Source organism: Talpa occidentalis, unplaced genomic scaffold, assembly GCF_014898055.3.
Source record: "Talpa occidentalis isolate TD23 unplaced genomic scaffold, MPIMG_talOcc4v2.1 talOcc4.4, whole genome shotgun sequence".
Lineage (NCBI taxonomy): Eukaryota > Metazoa > Chordata > Mammalia > Eulipotyphla > Talpidae > Talpa > Talpa occidentalis.
Genome location: NW_023604295.1, coordinates 55,676,401 through 55,697,317, shown reverse-complemented (window position 1 = coordinate 55,697,317; position 20,917 = coordinate 55,676,401).

Genomic DNA, 20,917 nt, shown 5'->3' with positions numbered 1-20,917 from the left:
TACAACTACTGATATGTCACATATTAACCACTTTGAGAACCAAAAGCTATAACCATCTTTGGCCCTGCCTCTGATGAAATATTTGTAGTTCCTTAAAATAATAATCAGCAATCTTACAGAGAAAGGAATTTTCCCTTGATCTTAAAGTTAAATACGGAGGGCCTCCCCGGTGGCGCAGCGGTTGAGCGCTGGGTTGAGAGGCTGCCCGCGGCCTCTGCAGTGCCGGTTCGATCCCCGGCTGCTTCCTGGCCACCGGAGGAGAGTCCCACATGGCATGCAGACCTCTCCTGCCGCCCGCTGCTCCCCTCAGCAGTGTATTTCGTCAGTCTGCCTGTTCTGTTCCCTGCTCTGGCTCTGGTGAATTCTCTCACCCTCCCGCACTTCTGACTGTACCCAGTGCTTGTATAAACAAACAAACAAACAAATAAATCTTTAAGAAAAAAAAAAGTTAAATACGGAGACTAAGCTGACGAGATAAGTATAGGAGTAATGGGTGGAAAAACTCTTCTGTTAGATTAGGAAAATGCGTCCTTAATTGAGAGCTTGGGGCTAGGGAAGAGTCAATCAATGCATCTCCTGTCCCCCAGGAAACTTCCTGCCCTTTGTTTCCCCTAGCCCTTAGTTAATCCTTCACTATGGCAAATGTAGAAATGTTAGGTTCAGTCACATAAGCTTTTTGCTAGTAATAAAATGACTGTTTAAGGTAAATGACTACTCTAAGAACACTTTTGTTTAGCAACTGTGCCTTCTTTAAATCAAAAAATAATAAATGTCACGACCTCTGCAGATGGACAAATAGACCCTTGGCTATTCTTGAGAAAGATGTGATGATTGTTATCTTCCTGTCTTAATGCATATGCTTATGCACTCTCCTGGTTTGCTTGAAATGTATAAACAAAGGGCTGCTGAGACCCTCAGCAGGATGACATCTGCACCCTGATCAGGTGTCTGCATCTCCTCACTCCCCTTACCCACTTCCCCCAATCCCTCAGATTCGTCCATGCCATCTCATCCTTACAGGAACCCCTGACACGACAGTTTGCCAAGGCTGGTCCCCGGCAATATTTCTTGCTGTTTTTTATGTTACAGTTAATGTGTCATAGTGGATTTTTAAGAATTATGGATATAGATATGTTATTCATGAGAATTATTTTAAAATGGTAAAGGGCAGGATAGGTTTTTTAATATATGAAAAAGAGAACATTGGGTTTCAAAGGCTGAGAACCGGTGAAGTGCGTAAGGTAATGGAAAGAGTATTGTAGGCAATAGTCTAAAATCTTAACGTGTGAGAAATACCCGGTGATCCTGTTAAAACTTGAATTGCGATTCAGTAGGTTTTGGAGGCACGAGAACCAGCATTTATAACTAGCTTCCAGGTGATGCAAGCACTGTTGACCCATGGACCAGCTTTTGAGTTGCAAAGTTCCAGACAAAGAAGACTGCAGGTGCAACAGGTCTGAATGCTTGGAAGAGTTACTGGGAGACACTAGTATGAATAATTTGCTATAATCAGAGCCCAAAATGCAAAGTGTTATGTGGTAGGCGATAAGGTTGATACAGTTAACAAGTTTGTCTTTCCCCCATTTTTTGCAATTCCCCTTATCTAGCATTAACAGGATTGATGACTTGTCTTTCCCATTTGTTGCAGCTTCCCCTCCCCTTGGGAAGAAAAAAAAAAGCTGGCGCCCACCGGTTTCCCTGTAGACCCTTCCCCCTCGCCCTAAGGAAAACAAGTTGGCGATCACCGTCTCTGTGCCTTGACACCTTCCCCTTCCCTTAAGATGAATGAGCTGACACCCATCCATCTCCCTGTTGAGCTGGCGCCCACTTGTCTCTGTGCAGACCCCTTCCCCCTCCCCTTCGCGGATGCCTACCCATCTCCCCCTGTATAAATACCCCTGCCCACTGCCAAAGAGCAGGACGGTGGTTTTTCGGACATGAGTCTGCCTCCCTCCTCATTTGTCGACAAATAAAACCGCTTTCCTTTTCCTCAAACTTAGTTTCCTTTTATTGGCTGAGGGAAACTGAGGCCGGCGTTCGGTAACAAGGTTAGAAAGGAACACAGGGTCAGAGCAGGAATGACCTTGTCCATTCTAGACTTCATTTTGTAGACAACAGAGTGCCCTGAAAAGGATTTTAAGTTGAAATATATATTATTAGATCTCTCTGCCACCATGTGGAATGGCTCTGCTGGAGGCAGGGAGTCCATGAGAAGGCTTTTACAATTATGTTGCCTGAACATGGAGATAATGAGGACCCACACAAAGGAAGCCACAGTAGAAGTGGAAGGAAGAAGACAGGCTTGTTTTTTGGAGTTGCATTTACTGGCACTTGGTAATTGATTGAGTGTGCAGATGGTGAAATAGAGGGAGGATCAAAGGTGACTTGCAAGTTCCCAGCATGAATGCTGGGTGTACAGTGATGCATAGACCAGCATAGGGAGCAGAGAAGAAGGTGCAAACTTGCAGGCAATTTTCATGGGAGCTGGTTTTCAGAAAAATGAATTCAAGTTGCTCATCGTATCAAATAATGGAAACGTATCCAATAGGACTTCAATGTGAGGACTTTTATAAAAGACACTGTTAATGAGAAAAGGGAACCCTTAGGCACTGTTGGTGGGTAAATTTGTGCAGCCATTGTAAAAAACAGTATGGAAATTTCTCAGAAGATTACCAATAGAACTCCCAAATGAGACATCAATCCCACTTCTGGTTATATTCTTAAAGGAATTAAGATCAGAATTTCAAAGAGATAACTATACTCCCATGTTCACTGCAGTGTTAGCACAATAGTCAAGGCATGGATACACCCTAAGTGGTCATGGGTGAGTAAGTGGATAAATAAGATGTGGTATTTACATACAATGGAATATCTTTCTTTTGTTTTTCTTAAAGATTTTATTTATTTATTTATTTTTGCTTAGAACTGGGGTGCAGACCAGAGCTGCGGGGGCGGGGTGGTGAGAGGATTCACTAAAGACAGAATGGGGAGCAGAACAGAAGAGTGACTGAAATACACTGCTAAGGGGAGCAGCAGGCGAGCCAGGAGAGGTCTGCTGCACCATGTGGGCTAGCTCTCTACCCAGAGATCGAACTTAGGCTGTAGAGGTTGTAGCACTGAGACTTAAATAAACCCTAGGGCATCAGGGAGTCCCCCCATTGTGTTATAGGACAGGGAGAGGGTCAGCCCAAACCCTGCAAACCTGCCTATTCTACATGGGTTCTGCCATCCGCCGCATCAACACAAAACATAGGAGACTTTAATGGGAAGGAACTTTAATAAAACTAGGAAACAATACAGGTAAGGCAAAGAGTCTAGTTTCTAAATGAAGCACCCAAAGTTACCCATCCCCTCGTGGGTAAAAGTCCATCCATATGGGATCGGCCCAGAACAAGGCCCCAAAGTCTACCACAAGTCTAAAACATCTTCCAGTGGGGACCCACAGAAAAGGGTCACAAACAACTGGACAAGCCCGGAAGGAAAAGAGCAAAATCAACATCAAGATAAAAGCTGCCATTGTCACCTCCCCACGGGTCTCACCCACATCTGTGTCACCTAGTCCACGACCAAAAGACAAGCGCAGTTTCTTCACGTGTCTCTAGGCTCCATGTGCCTCCTCCAGGTCTCCTTGCTCCATCCTGCTTCCTTCCTTAGTCTCTTCTCCCGCTTCTCCTCTTCCTGCTCAGCTCCACCCTCCCTTGGGAGGGGCAGGGAACCTCCCCCTTTCCTGGGGACCACCCTGTTACAATTGGACTATCTTTCAACCTTAAAAAAAACTATACACCGCCATTTGTGACAACATGATTGAAGATGGAGAACATCAGACTAAATGAAATAAGACAGAAAAAAGGACAAATAAAGCATGATGCTGTTATAGGGCAGCCCCAATATTGAACGGGTTGCCTGGCTGTGGGTCCTCACACGCGCGCTTACAAGGGACTTATTAATACTCCACTACAGGCATACACAAAAGGTTAATAAAAAGTTTATTTACAAGGGAAAAGGAAATAAGGAAAATGTACAACTCAGGGAGAAAATAGGGAAATAAAGTCTTTAATGCGTCCTACCCGATCCGCTGACCTGGAAACCCAAAAAGCACTCTCCGAGCCGGCCAGACGCTGCGAGCTGGCGGAGAGTCAAAATGGGGGACCCCCTCCAAAGCCCACGTGTCTGGCTTTATACCAACCTGGCTGCTTAACCCCACCCTCAGGTCCCAGCCACCTTCCCTTTGGTGGTGATGGGATTTGGAGTTCCCAGTGTCTTTGGGTTTGGCCTGGGGTGGGGGTAGAGTCCACAAAGCCTGTATGGGATTAGCTTTAGGACATACTTTTCCCCCTAACAATGTCACTTACAGGAGGAATCTAATCTAGTTAAACTCATAGAAGCAAAGAGTTAAATGATGGCTTCTGGAGCTGGGGGAAAGAGTAAATAGAGAGCTACCAGTCAAAGTGGTATAAGATGGATAAATTCTATATCTCTACTGTATAGCAAAATGCTTATAGTGTAAGTATACTATTTGTAACATAGCTAAAATTTAGCTATGATGGCAAATCAAATGTTAAGTGTTCTTAGCACACATGAAAATAATAAATAAAAGAAGACAAAACTTTTGAAGCTAATAGTCAAGCTGATAATGTCATAGAGTGCAGTGGTGATTTCATGGTTGTATATATAGGGGTCAAAATTGTTTCCCTTTAAGGTTTTTTAACTGGCCTAATAATTAAATTGATAAAATAAAAAACAAAACACTGATTACAGGAGAAAAACAAATTTAATTTCATATATATGGTAATCCCATGTAAATATGAGACTCAAAATATGGGGCCATTTTGGCATTTTATATAATGTTTACAAAAAGAAACAATAAATTTGTGAAGAATTTACAATAAATTTGTGAAGAATTTACTTTGGGCTTGGGGTAGTAGATTTGTGAGGAAGAGCAATATTTGTCTACATAGCCTTTTGTACCCTAAATTCCCTATCTTGGTTGATAAGAAAGCCTCTTTCTCTTCCTGGTACAGAGGTATACTCATTACATAGGAGATTTGTTTCCTGCTTTCAAGGAACAAAGTAAGGTCATCTGCTTCTCAAGTTACATTCACTCAAAATAATCAAAATCCTAAATGACACATTTTAGGGTGACTTATTCTGTTCTTCATATACTTATCTTCAAGTGGTATACATCATGTACATCTTTAGTATGTCAATCATGCCTCAATAAAGTGGTCATTAAACAGTGCTTTGTATTTCATGCTAACAGGTATCACTTTCACAAATACGCCCATACTCCACTAGATTTCCAAGTTCCATGGTTGTCCAGACCAGGTGTTAGTATAAACAAATAAACAGAAAAGGAGCAATATTAACCTACTTATTATAGAAAATGGATTAGGTATTATAAACAGGTGATTATCCTGATATATTTTGTTAGAGTAGATGTCAATGAAGAAGATTGTTTCCAGGACAGTCTCTTACTTTCCAGAGAGAGAGAGAAAGAGAAAGAGAGAGAGAGAGAGAGAGAGATCTGTGGTCTGTCCTTGCTCTTTCCCCTGGTTTATAGCAGATAGTTCAAAGTGGTTCATCGGAGGTCGTGAACCTGATGTCCCCCTCCCTGCACATAATTGTGCCAAACTCCATGAATACCATGAGCAACTAGTCTCTGCTAACAGGACCAGGTCCTTTTCTATAACCTTAAACTGCTTTCTCATTCAGTTTTCACAATAACTCTTAGGAATTTTATAAATGAGGAAATGGAAGCTTATGAAGGCCAGGTAATTTGCCTAAGGTCACACAGAGAAGAAACGACAAATCTAGCCTTGACACCTTTTCTTTTCTCATTTATGCAATTCATTTCCTGTAACCTCTCCCAGTTACACTGAAATAATTGTAGTCCCTTTAACACCCCATGCTGCTCCATACTCTGAGCATACTGAGTTCTTCTGCCTGAAATCCGCTCTGATACTCAACTGTCAAAGTCCTGCCCAGAATTCTGTCAGAGGCCACTGTACCTGTGAAGATTCTGAGCCTCCTGCCTACATGCCATTCCCCGTGTCCCCTCTTGCACGCATCAGCTGCACTGTCATCATGAGTTTATACCCTGCCCCCTCCAGGCCATGGGTTCTTGAAAGCAGAGCCATATCTTAGTGCTCTTCCTCCCCATGTCTGTACATATTACTACCCATAAAGCCTTTTGATCTAAATTTGTGTGCAAAGTCACTGGTGGCTTCTAAAATAAATTTCCCTGAATATAGTAGTTCCTGGGAAATATAAGTCAATTTCTAATGAAAGTAGACACTAGCAATGGACAAAAAGATGACTGGGAAAATCACGAAGTTTTAACACTTTGCTTGAATGTAAAACTTTTTTAAAAATGTGGATTTCATAATGGAACTCTTCTCTCTTGTAATCTACCATCAATATTAGGCTTAATTATTTAAATGTCATTTATTTGGATTCAATATTTAATTAAATGTCAAAATTTTTAGGGCTTTAATAAATAATAATATTTAATTACTGCCAATAACATATAAGAGCATTCAATTTTCACATAATTAATTTTTAAATAAAATATAATGGAAACAATTACTCTATACACAGCTCTACACCTTGACAGTGTTTTGTTTGTAATTCTCATCCTTGATTCTCTTACATTGTTCTTGTCTGCCCTTTCTCTCCGTTTCCCCCTATTATTTCTTTAGTGAGGTTTATGTGAAAGAAAATGGAATTTCTTTAATCCTGCAGTAAAGTGGGAAGACATTAACACTTAGGAAAAACAAATAAGATAGAATTACTTTTAATATATAGAAAGACATAAAAATGTCTGCAAATAAGGATATTTGGGTTTGAGTATTAAATTTCATTTTCTATAGGATGTTTTCAATTTTACTATAAAGTAACATATATTTAAAACAACTAGAATGCTATCTGTTCTGGCTTTGGATTCAGAAGACATTCTGCAACAAGGTTTACACACATATACACCAACACACACTTTTATAGTTCCCTAAAACCAGTGCATTCATTAGAATATTCAGGGAGCTCAGATAACCTTAAGTAATATAGTTTATTGTAGGCTATGGTTCTCAAGCTGGTGTGGCCGTAACACAGGAGATTGCACAAGTGAACAGCCAGGAGTAACAGGAAGCAATAATAGCATAAAATAAAAATGAATAGCATATCTCATTAAGTAACTATTGTAGATTAATAGCCTAAACATATTTTATATCAGAAACTGGTACAGGGGCCTCCCCGGTGGCGCAGCGGTTGAGTGCTGGGCTGCGAAGCTGCCCGCAGCCTCTGCTGCGCCGGTTTGATCCCCGACTGCTCCCCGACCACCGGAGGAGGGTCCCACATGGTGCGCAGAAGTCTCCTGCTGCCCGCTGCTCCCCTCAGCAGTGTACTTCGGTCCTTCTGCCTGCTCTGCTCCCCGCTCTGACTCTGGTGAATTCTCTCACCCTCCCTCGCTTCTGTCTGTACCCAGTACTTGTATGTATGTATGTATAAATCAATGAATCAATCAATAAATAAACCTTTAAAAAAAAAAACTGGTACAGTTCTTTTTAGCAGGAGAATGCAAATTTCTCAAGAAATTTTAATAGTAAAAATAATATGAGACTACAAAGCAATGTTCAACTTGTGATAAGTTGCTTGGACTAAGTCCCAAGGCGTTAGTGGTATCCATTCTTTCCTTCAACTAAGTGGAAAAGTCAGAGAAGTACAGTATGAGATTCACATAGAAATAAGGATAATAGCAAGGGCTGCACAACAGTTAATGTTGGAGATTGGAATATTGTTAGAACTGAGTTAAACAGTCCAAGATGACTCTAGCAACTGAATTATCTTGACATCCCTTAAGCAGTTGAATGCTTTATCCTTTGCCCTTAAGCTAACTCTAACAAGAATCTGTGTATCTGCTTTCAGTGATTCTTACTCCTACCAGTGTAACCAACTACCCTCCTCACTTCTTCATATGTCTCTCAATTTCTACTTCATAACTTTCGCCTATGACTGATTTCAATATATCCAAGGGACTTTCATAGTCTACTTTATTTCTGGGTCTCTTTTGCTTTTCTTCATCTCCCAAATGCCCAAACCAATTCTGTATTATATGTAAACCTCTCCAATTAACATCATTATCCCTATTTTGACATAGATTTTGTGCCCAGCTTCCTGATAGGGCACAAGCAAGTCCTTGAGTTCCATTCCCACTTCTGGCCAGGTTGGCTGGTGATGTGTCAATGGAAATAACACAGTTGAAGGATTAAACTCATGTCAGCTTAAGGAGTCACTATGGTCAAGTTTCCCCTGTGGGAGATGGTAGAACTACATCATGGACATTCTGATGCTGGCCTTCTCTGAAACAGCCACTCTAAAAGATATCAGAAGTGGATTCCTTTGGAAGGATGGACAACTGATATCACTAGCTAAGGATATGAAGACTTTACACCAAAACTAAAATTCTGGGTAAATATATTGAGAAATTTAATAAATGGAATCTTTGTTTGAAGGGGTTTCCTACACAATACAGGTAACCTTAAAAAATTTTCCTTAAAAAATGTTTTGTATTTCAGTTACAGATGACTGAGTTATTTCTTATCTCACCATCACTATTGACCCATGCAAAACTTCCCATTTGATTCATTTATTGATTAATTGGAATCTTTTCCACAATATCTCTGACAAGTGCTCTAATCTACTGCGGGAACTCACTATTTAAAAGGGGAGTAGCCGTATCTAGAATCCTCAGATCCGTAGATAATTCTTTCTTAAATTAAACAAAAAATAAACACTACTATAACATTGCCTATAACAGACCTATCCTCTAGAACCATAAAGAAAAATGTCAGTTCCTTTTCCCAACTGGATAGCTTTTTAACTTCATAAAGTCAGCTATTATAATGTGTGAATCAATAGTTTCTATGTGGAACATTTTTTTCCTTAATTTATTCTTTATATGATATGTGTTTACGATCTGTTAGTACCTTGTCATCTTCCCTTGGACACGCTCTAGTTCGACAATGTCTTTTTAAAAAATAAGCATTTAAATATTTTTAAATAGATGTGCTCTGGTAATGCAGGACATTGTGGGTATACTTATATTCCCCCATTTCTAAATTTCAGTTTGTATTAATGCATTCTAAAGTTTGTATTAATTTTTTTTTTAAATAATACCCCATTTTGACTCTCATTGAACTTTAAATCTTTTTCAAGTGAACTGCTGTCAGTTCAGAGCTTTCCTATCTTGTATTTAAGTAGTTGATTATTTGAACTTAGATGCAGAACTTAACATTTAACCCTATTAAGTTGTATATTGTTAATTTCATTTCATCCCTCTCCTTTGTCAAGGTCTTTTTCAAGTTTGATTCTTTAATACAATTTATCTCTATCTTTCCATCACCTACAAATTCATAGTCAAAATTTTCATATAAGTCATCAGCTTCATTAAATAAAATGTTAAGGATTTCGGGACACAGGGCACAGAATCACCTTCAGCAATGATTTTTCAAACTTCAGTACGCAAAAGAGGTATCTGGGACATTTGCTAAAAATGCATATTCCCAAGTATAATTTCTAAAACTTTTAATTTGGTAAGTGTAGGATGTGATTCCAGGAATATGGATTGCTAACAAGTAGCACATGTGATTTTGGTCCTGACTCACACTTTAGAAATATTTTCAAAATTTCTTTTAAGTCTCCGTTGATGGTAACGAGTTCACTAATTCTAACAGGGTTTTGTGGTTGTCTAGCACAGTGTTGGACACATGATTAATATGAATCAATGAGTGAGCAAACAAATGAAGGAAGGAAATGAAAACTCAGCTAATAACCCAGTTCATGTATCTGCATTTTAATCACACAGCCAATAATAATGACTTTTCCAAAAGATTTGTTGTAATTAAATTGCATTAAACCTTTGATTTTCCCCAATGGGAAGGGTATATTTTTCATGACCCATTCCTAAAGAACATGTGTTGTCTCCAGGGGAACACTGCTTTCCTTTTTTAAGTACTCACACATCACACCTTTAATTCCTCTGTCTAGAATTTCGTTGAAAATTACAGCGTATCATATTAAAATCCAGAGATAATCCTTTACTAATTCCTGTTTGACTAATAAATTAAGATGTCGTGTTAGTGTTTGATATATTTATTCCCCTTCAGGTCACGTTGATTGTCTTTTCTGTTTCAGCATGTTTGCAGATAAATAAGAGTCCATGTGGCAAAAAGTGCAGCAGGAAGAGATTTGTTGTTTTCCCCCAAAATTTATATTTTTGAAAACTTTCAAAAACCTGCAGAAAGAATAAGTGGTGTATTTCACCTATATCACACTTGTTAGCATTTTGCCATATTTGTTTTTGATAACTAGTGATAGCTAATTAGGTTGTCTCCCACCAAACCAAAAGGTCATTGTGCTTCTTTATTCTAGAACAATTCTTCTACCGTGTTTTTGCCTTTCAGGATGGGCTCTGAATTTTCTGAGTGTTCTTCTTTATTGTTGTTGTTTATTTCTTTGTGTAGTACTTAGTTTTGACTTTTGATCACATACAGTTCTCAATTTCAAATAATAATATAAAATTAAAGAGGATTTAAAAAAATGATAAAATTTGTTCCAAAAAGGGGATTGAGGCAGCTCATCAAGGTGTTCACCACAAATTCCTAGTAAAGGAGAAAAGGAACAGAAGCCGGTGCACAGCATCCCAGTCTGCGGGGCAGCCTAAGGCCAGTTCAGCAAAATGGCAGAAGAAATCAGTCAATGGATCTGCCTGGGGTCCTGGGGAGCACAGATCTGATATAGAAACTAGCCCTGGGTCTGCAGGAGACCTGGGAAATTACCAGGGCTGTCACACCAAGGTCACCCCCCGTTCTCAGGTGGCCCTCATCTGATTGACTGCAGGGGCCTGAAGGCCCTGCCCTCTTGCTCCTACTCACAACAGATAGAGAGGACCCACTGAGCCTCTGTTAGGACTTTGCCACAACTCATCTCTCCTGCTGCTCAGCCCCACTGCCTTCCTTTATCCAACCTGGTGCTGATTTTAAGAGTTCTTCCCAATAAATGGCCCGCAAGTGCATATCCAAGTACTGCTCCAAGCTTGCACTGTCTATGAACAAATGTAATTGTTACAATGCTATGAGGTAGGTGCTTTTAGCATTTCTATTTTATATGTGAGGAAACTGAGGTGCTGCACCCCCCCCCCCCTGCACACTGCAGAGTGGTCAAGCGACTGCTCAAAGGTACTCATGGAGCTGGGAAGTGGCAAAAGCTTGATTCAAACACAGGTGGTTGACATGCTACCACCCCAGATCTGCTAGCTGGCACTTCTCTGACATAGAGATTGTTTTAAGCATACTCACTATCCTAGCTCTCTCAGGTTTTCAAGATTCTTTCCTACGCAAGGATGTAGAAACACTTCCTGGAGATTTAGCATAGGAGGATGTTTGTCCTGCTGCTGTAAGAAAGTCAGGTAACATCACTTCTAAACCCAAACCTGTTTTCCCATAGGACCATAGCCCTAAATGGGGAACTCACTTCTTCCTTAAACTGATTCCCTAAAGCTCAGTTTTCCTGCAGTGACATGGTACACCTGCCACTCCCTCTCTTCCAAAGGAAAGAAAATGCACAGCACAAAAACCTGAAATGAGTGAGTCCTTTTTATCCTAAAAACAAGAGATAGTTCTTGTTTCCTGACCTATTTGAGTACACATTCAGAGACTGTATAAGGTAGCTTAACCAGCCTACTTAGCATTTATGCAATCTGCTTGTTTTTCAACAATCTTTTTTAAGACATGACTTATTCACAAGTCTATAAATTTGCAAGGTCAAAATAGCCACTTCTATAGGGAGAATTATGGAATTATAAAGATGACTGTTGTTACATTCATCTTACAGTTGGGAATCTTTACACTCCAATGATTCTTTCAGATCAAACAAAAGGGTGAGCAAAGGTCAGAGATTTCCCCTGAGGCTGACAAGGTTCTCAGGACATAAAACTTTTATTAATGAAACTGGGAGAGTCCCAGAGAAACTGGAATAGTTGATCATCTACAATGGATACATTGTGCCCCAGCATTATTAAGTTTCAGGAAGTGTTCCTTGTATTGCAGATATTTTTATTATTAAAAAAATTATATTTCATTATTAAACTGGAAATTTAGAAATCATGAAAGAAAAGGAGAAATTAAAAAACATACCTGAGCTCGAATACAAAGATCACTTAAACGTTTTGATGTCTATCCCAAGTTTTTCTTTGTGTGTGACTATGCAGGCACTTACTTTACACATATTCATACACGTATATCCAGAACTGTAGAGTACAAATGATTTCTTATACTGACTTTCACTTAGCCTGAGCATTTTCACATATCAATAAATGCTCTTTGAAAACACAATTGCTAACGATTGCATCATTTCCATTGAGAATGTACTACACTTATTTAATCATTCTGTTGTTCAACATCTAAGGCTAATTTTTGCTATTAAAGTTAATGTAAATATTAACATCTTTGGGAAATGTTTCTAGGGCCTTACTGGGGGAAAATTTTTGGACTTTGTTAAAGCAACTGAATCCTGTTTCCAAAATGCTTCCAGAAACATGGGCCATCAATAGTGTTGATACCTGCCCGTCTGAACTCCTATCAGCAGTGAGTACCTTCTGAAAATTCATCAATGTTTAGGTTTAAAAAAATTAGTTTACAATTTTTACAATTAGTTTACAATTCTTTGTTTGCAATTCTTTACTTAGTAATGAAGTTCAAACCTCTTTTGAGTATTTTTCATTTGAATTTTCCCAGATATTATTTGAAAATTTATTTTCCCAGATTAGGTTAATTTTAATATCTTTTTTCTCAATTTATATGAACTATTTACAAACTAACTGTAACAACACTTTTGCAATGAATTAATTTATTTTTAATGGAGACAGTATCTGGATACCTGCATCAGGTATATCCACCATAGTGCACCCAACTTCAGATCACCTAAGTCTACCCCCATGCTCCATGTGCTTCCTTTCCTCTTTGTTCTTAACCCACCACCATACCCTCCCTGCTTGGTGTTTCAGTTCTGTAATCAGCTATCAAGAGTTAATCTTTAAGCTTGTCTTCACCTGACTCTTGGTTTAGTTCCACATATTAATGATCCATCTGGTATTTATCTTTCTCTTTCTGACTTAGTTCATTTAAGCATTATCCCTTCCAGCTCCATCTACTCTTTATGTCACACTTGTTTCAAATACTTCTCTTGCTTTATTGTTTCACTGATGTTTTAAAAATACTAATCCTCAGAAATGGAGATGTTTACAAACTGCAAGCAGTATATTAACTTCTGCTCACAGGCACATATGCATATACAATGCTTGAAGGTCTACACTTTCCTTTAAAAGCTGTTTTTTTCCCCTTTTGCTATTAGCTAAAGAGATTTAAAATTATTTTGTAATATTTGAAAAGAATACATGAAACAAGTTTGAAGAAAAAGGGTAAAACAGAATCATCTAACTTCTACCACCTAAAAAACTAAAATATTCCACAGCTCTGTTCTCACAAACATTGTGAGAACAGTGTTTCAACTTGACTGCATCACAGGGGGCCCAGATTAAACATTATCTCTGAATTTGTCTGTAAGAATGTTTCTCCATGAGAATAACATTTTATATATATATATATATATATATATATATGAACCATTTATGTATATTTTACATCATTGTTCATTTTGGTAAAATGTTTGCTTTCTCCTCTATGGTGTAATCTCCATAGAATTCCCACCACTGATTCCCCAGTGCACCTTTGCCATAGTCCCTTGTGCTCTTCCCTGCCCTGTTTTGATCCCTCTCCCATCCCCTCCCCTGCAGAATGTCTCTGATTTATAATTGCCTGTTAATTTTTTTTAATTTATACTTATTATTTTTCCCCTATCCCTTATTTGGTTTCCCTGTATTCCTCCTGTAAGTGAAACCATCCATTAATTTTCTTTTTCCTTCTAAGTTATTTCACTGGATACAGAAGATGTGGTATATATACACAATGGGATAATATTCAGCAATCAAAAAAGATAAACTCATGCCATTCACAGCAGCATGGATAGAGCTATAAGGGATTATGTTCAGAGATTAACATTTGAAGGGCTCAGTAAAGCAGATTGCTCTCCTCAATATGGTCAGGAGTCATCCAAGACTTTGAAGACCTGGGTAGAACAGAGAGGTAGAGGAAACAAAAATGTATCCCTTTAGCTTCCTGTACTCCTGCTTGTCCTCCTGAAACATTGGTCTTTTCATACCCTTGGGCTGAAATTACATGTCTCCCTTTTGTGACTCTCCAGCTTGCAGACAGCAGATACTGGGACTTCCCAGCTTCCACAAGCCAATTGCTTGTTATAAATCTTTTTGTGTATATGTGTGTGTGTGTATCCATGTATATGTATATGAACAATCCTTAAATGTAAATATAATCCTGCTTTTGCCTTTAACATTACCTTACTTTAAAAAATTTTATCCTGTATATGCTTGCACCTCTAAGTATATGTTTAATTTTTATTTAGTTTAGTTTTACATTTTTGAGCTTTCCAAAAATAGATTCATCTTTAATTTCATCTCCTCAGTTCTGCTTTTTTTCCCAATAAGTACTACATCTATATGGTTTATTCATATTTAATGTGAAAATATAATTCATTCATTTTCATCCTGAATAATATTTTTTTCATAAATATGTATATACATAATATGTATACATATGTATGTGAGTATGTACATGGGAATGGAATTGCTGGAATTTCACGAGCCATTGCTAACTTGTTTTCCTGAGTGGTTGTACTAATTACATTCCCAACAGCAGAGGAAAAGATTCCTGTTGCTTCACTTCCTTGCCAATACTTTGATATTTTCAACTATTGAAATCTGGTTGCCATTTTTCACTTAGGAGATTAGCACTAACTTTTTAGGCATATTTGTCCAAGTTCGCAAAGACTAAAAAGTAGTTTTCAAAAATAAACCAACCCTTTTGTGATTTAGTCTTCTTGTTTCTCCTTGAGGTCATTCACCTGGGTGACTTTGCATGAAAATATTTAATAAGCTTTTTGTAATGTGTCATGATGGGTCTAATGTTCAGCCCTTTGAAGAAAAGAGCACATCATCTTGGACAAGTGAGCAGCAGACTGAGTTAGGAATTAGGAAGCCTTGGCTCTAAGCCTGTCTGTCCTACAGCTTCGCAGGACATGCAAATAAGTCACTGCACCTCTTGGTATCCCATCTGCTCACCAGGCATAATAGAGCTGACCTTACTCTCTGCCCTGCAGTGACGATGAAATCCTGTTGTGCAGCATTTTGAAATCTTTGGATGAAAAACAGGACAGAAGCGCCAAGTGTGATCGTTACCCATGCCAGCAACACTATAAGACAGCATAAAAATAGGAAGCAAAGAAAATTTCATTTTACAAAAGCTTCAGTGAGAAAATTGGCCGGTCAGAATGTCACTCCCTGTTTTTGTTTCACAAAGACGCTGGCTTTTATAAAATTAAAAAAATAAATAAATGTACACATTGTTGCCTTTGCCAGGCAGCAGCCCTTTGATTAGCACTGTCCCTGTGATATGAGATGAGTCACTATGCAGAAGGAAGACCAGTACCTTAGGAGACCCTAGGGCATCCGTTCTTTGTAGTTACCCCTCAAATCTCATCTCTTGTTACAAGACCCTGAAGCCATAAAGTCTGAGGGGATGACTCAGGTTGAGGCTGGGGGAGGGCATCAGCCTGGACATTGTCACCACACAGGTTCCAAGACACCTAACCCTTGAGAGGCACCTAACCCTACAGAACTGAGACACCAAGGGGGGCACTGGTAGGGAGGGGAGAGGACAGGGAGGGAAGGAGGCACGATGATCTGTGATGGTGGATTATGGGTAAGTTGGTGGTGGGTGCACTATAATAGTAATACTTGATGGGATACCCCAATGTTACCTCAGTTACCTATAAATCAATCAATCAAATAGAGAACACCCTTTCAGACCTGGCCTCCTCTCTGATGTTCTCAGATTCCCCCATACTGCTTTTTTTTTTTTTTTTTTTTTTTAAGATTTATTTATTTATTTATTTATACAAGCACTGGGTACATTCAGAAGCGCAGGAGGGTGAAAGAATTCACCAGAGCCAGAGTGGGGAGCAGAGCAGGCAGAAGGACTGAGGCATACTGCTGAGGGGAGCAGCGGGCGGCAGGAGAGGTCTGCGCACCATGTGGGACCCTCCTCCGGTGGCCGGGGAGCAGAGCAGCCGGGAATCGAACCGGCGCTGCAGAACTTTTCAACCCAGTGCTCAACCGCTGCGCCACCGGGAAGACCCCCCCCATACTGCTTTTAATTAGAGAACATGAGCAATGCAGATTTAAAACCTCATAGGGGACCTTTGCAACAGTCTTACTCCCAAATAAAGTGAGTAATGCTACTGAATATGATGGTTCATTCTGGAAATGACTTAGCCATAATTTTAGTAATTTATACCCACCTTGGCTCTATGTGAGTTGTGATGAGCTGCAGTCACTTTACCTTTGAATAGGATGAACTGTGGGATGGTTGTAAGCCACAAAAAGACATTTCAAACCCTCATCTTACCATTTGGGATGACACTCGGAGAATTTGGAATAAGAATTTTTGATTCTGTTGTCATGTCTTTACCTCCCAAGTTTTTTAACTGGAGTTTTAAAACGTCAAACCCTTAAGGGTGGTTTGGTACCTACACCCCACTGAGTAATTGAGAAAGTGAAAGGTAAGGAGGTGTAGCCATGGGCGGAAAGGGGACATGAGTGACATGAGTCCACCCACGACAATTGTTCCCTGATGTTATGAATCACGTTGTACTCGACTCCTGATTGCACCCAGGAGCACTATTGAAATATTTTGTTCAAAAGTTTCTCAGAGAGAAGGACCTTGTGGTATTTTGTGGAATAGTTTGCACTGCAGTTGGCATAATTAAAGTATTGCCATAGCAGTGGTATGGCGAAACTAAAGTGGGAATACTTTCCAATAGGAAATGCTCCTTAGGGAAAAAATGCCCAGTGTACCCTGTCACATGGCCATCTCTATTTATTCTATTCAGTAACCCCTTGAGAAGGGTCATTTGCACTGGATTTTCAATTGCTTAACTGAAGAAATTCAACCTGCGGACAGTTTCTTTATCTGCCCACACCTAATAATTGGCTTGACTGATTTTTCTTTTTAAATTGTCAGATTATTTACACTTCTGAGAGTTACAATGCTGCTAGTGTCTTTATTTCTTTAAAAAAATTTTTTTGGAGGTTGGAACTGCCTGTAGTCAGCTAAAATTCCATTCCCATCTTCATAATTCTTGTTTGTATAATACAAACTTACAACAATAGCAGGATAGTGGGTTATATGCACCCATGAACAGTGATAGTGGGTTATATGTGCACTGCTCAAGCCAATGGAGCCCACAGGAAAATGAAGGCATATTATATGAAAAGGGATACGAAACTATGTCCATACCATGATTTTCAAGAACATAAATTATGTATGGAGCATAGAATGAAAAGGGAATATGGGAAAAAGAAACAGATGGTTGATGGTTGATTGATATGGTGGGATTATGGAGAGTCCCTTTTTTTTTAAAGTTTTCTATTAACATTCCTAAATATTTTTTGTGTATTAAGCAAAATTGCAAAAATATTCTGTTAGGAGCAGAAGAAGGTATACAATGGAATTAATAAAGTGAAAATTACAGGTCCCCACCCTTGCCTGGGCCCTGTCAGTGCTTAGTTGATAAGAATTACAGAGAGTTCCAGGTGGGGAGAAGAACCGAGTTACAATCAGAAACAGTTCTATGTCAGCATTTCTGGCAAATTGCTTGAAAAGAACTCAGAAGAAAGGTGCCTAATTCTCCAGCGCTTCTGTAATTTGTCATGATCTATTTTCTTACTCTAAGTAAATATTCACTTTCATGCCTAATTTTGTATTTGTAAATCTGTGTTCTTTTTCTTCAAGAGCGCGTCTATACTTGTTTAAGCTTCATACTGCACAAAACCTGAAGATGCTTTTGATAAGCTGGGTCATCAGAACACCGAGTACCATCCAGTGTAAAATATAGCCCTGGAACCCACGTCCGACTTTTCCTTAAAACGAGCATGAGTGTGTTGTACAGACTGCCATTGAGCTTGGTGCTTTGCACACCACCACACTCCTGATTTCACTTTTGTCTCTTCCTAAGCTTCCCTCAATTCTTCATCTTGGGGATAGCAGCTTGAAATACAGTTCAGAATCTCAGCAGGAAGGAACCTACCTGGGTCTTGCCGGCCACGACTGGGATGCTTGATTCAAGGCCTAAGCTCCACCCCTTTGCCTGAGGTAATCATTAAAGAGGTTTTTCCTTGTCTTGAGCCAAAACCTGTCATGCTAGCATCTATCTATGCTATTTTTTTTTTTCAGTTGAATAAGTGTAACCTTCTAGATGATAATAGTATAGGAAAATAGCTTGAGGTTTTTCCTCTAATTCCCAACTGAATATAGGGTTTGATCTAATCATCATAGTAATTTACTGAGGTAGGTATTATTGTTCTTATTTAGGGTAAAAGATCTTGCAAATAAAATAGAAAATGTCCAGTGAAATTTGAATTTCAGGTGAGAACCTAACTCCTAACTTTTTAATATAAATATGCCCCCCCACAAGTGTGAAATTCAGTTATCTTTGGAGAAGAATCACTAAAGTGTCACATTGTACCTGGCAGCCCTATTATTATGCCCATTTTGGAGCTGAGGGAAACAAAGTTCAGAGTCCAGTTACCAACAGAGTTGAAATCCAAGCCTGGATTTTTTACTTTATTGCTCAAATTTTCCATTATTGCATGATGCAATTAAATAATATCCCCTCTGACTCACCCTAAGCATAATGTGGAATTCATTTGTCCCTCAGGAAGACTACAAAATACATTAAGACCAAAAAAACCAAACATAAAATAACATCAACTGAGAATCCCCAACTAACTCCCAATTTATTTAATACTTTGGACCAAATTCCTGGAGAGAAACCAGCGAGGGCTTCAGCACGGAATGAATACTGGAGGGAAGAGGAGACCCTGAGAAAGAGACTAGAACAGTGGGCTGAAAAGCCCCTTCCATGAAAGCAGATATTTTTAAATGTCTCTGGAATGACCCTCCTTTGTCGCTGCAGCAGAGGGGAAAGGGAGGCTGGGAGCCCCACTCAAGCCTTTCCACCTGGGCATTTCTGGAAACTGATGTCCTAATCATATTTCCCCCTCACCTCTCAGCACTGATTTACTTTCTCCTCCCATTCTACATGCTGCAGAACTAATTGCCTGCCTAATTGCCAAAACTAATTGCTGTGACATTCATTGTTCATCTGCTCTCTTCTCTGGCTTGAGCTCAGGCAGGTGGCTTGTGCAAAGGCAAGGATGGGATTACTCCTGGGTTGCTTTGGGACAGGATGCTTCAGAATGATGTCCCAGCAATTGTTTTTTTCATGGAGGTGGACCAAGGAACCAGATACCTCACTACATAAAGGATAGTTGTTCTTGGCAGAGATTTACTTCTTCTGGCTTGAAATACGATTGCTTTGACTTGTTTTGAGTCTGCTAAGTAGTATTTCTCAGGAAGTCCCTCTTTCCCATTTAGAGACTAGAATTAGATTTGTTGATTAAAAAATCAAAACCCAGAGAGATGAACCTGCTACTTGCTGGCCACAGAGCTCGTTAGTAGCAAAGCTGAATCTGGCATTTATATTTCCCAAATCATAGCTCAAGGTGATTTCTATTGCACCACCCTAAGTACTCTTTTACATTTCCTATTACGTTTTTAGTTAAGCACCCTCAAGTAGTGTTTCTTTATATGCAGAATAAAAATCATTAATATTTATTACTAACAAGTATTATCATGCAATGTCTCATTTAATCCTCAAAAACATTAGCATGAAAAGGTGCTATTAGTATCCTTATTTTACATGTAGGGAAACTGAGGCAGAGGGAGGTTTATAATTTGCCCAGGTTTGATGCTGAAATCATCTGACTACAACAAGGTCTTGTGCAGCATCTGCTGATTGCTTCTCGACTCTGAAACTGAAAGAATTTCTGAAAACGCTTGAAGGTTGGCGTTGAAGTCACTTGAAACTAATTGACCAGATTATGAAAACTATTTTGTAAATGCTTGAGGTGGGGCCAGGGGTCATGACATTCCCCTTCTTCCATCCTGCTAATATGAACACAAATGTACCGCAATGCTAGTTTGGGATCAACCTGGGGAGGAATTCCTGGGATATAATGGGCAGTGGAAAAGATGATGTGATGGAAGTCAAAGGCCTGAGGTTGAGACTGGATCTGCCGCAGAAGAGCTGTGTGCCTAGAGAATGGCCTGATTGCCTCCGTTTCTTCATCTGTGAAATGAAGGGGTTAGACTCCATGCTCGAAAAGACCACTATCTCCCTTTGCATCTGAGACTGGCGCATCTAAGGTGGAAGCAGAGGCCCACAGTGATCTCCAGGACAGCTCTCCAGCAGCTCCAAATAAAAGTCTTATTGTTTGGTTCTTGATCTTTCCCTCCCCTCAGTGACAGGAAGAATAATAAAAGCAATGGCACTATTGTATGAAATAAGACTTTTCTCAGACAGAAGAAAACTATGATATACACAATAGCAAAACATCTGGAGGGCAAAAAAGTAATTAATTATGCAATTCACTGAGCTGGGTAGGAAAAGTGAACTGTGATAAGAGAGAAGAGTTAAGGGTTAAAAAAATAACGATTAAAAAAATTTTGGAATTTTGTTTGCTGAAAAAGGGAGCATTGTAAGGCAATTAATGTCCAGAAAGAAATAACTATTTCAAAAGATTTAAAGAAGATAGGCCTAGGCACAACTAGAAGTATACCAGGGGAACAAAAGAGGAAAAGTTTGATTGTATCTAAAGGGGAAAGAGTTG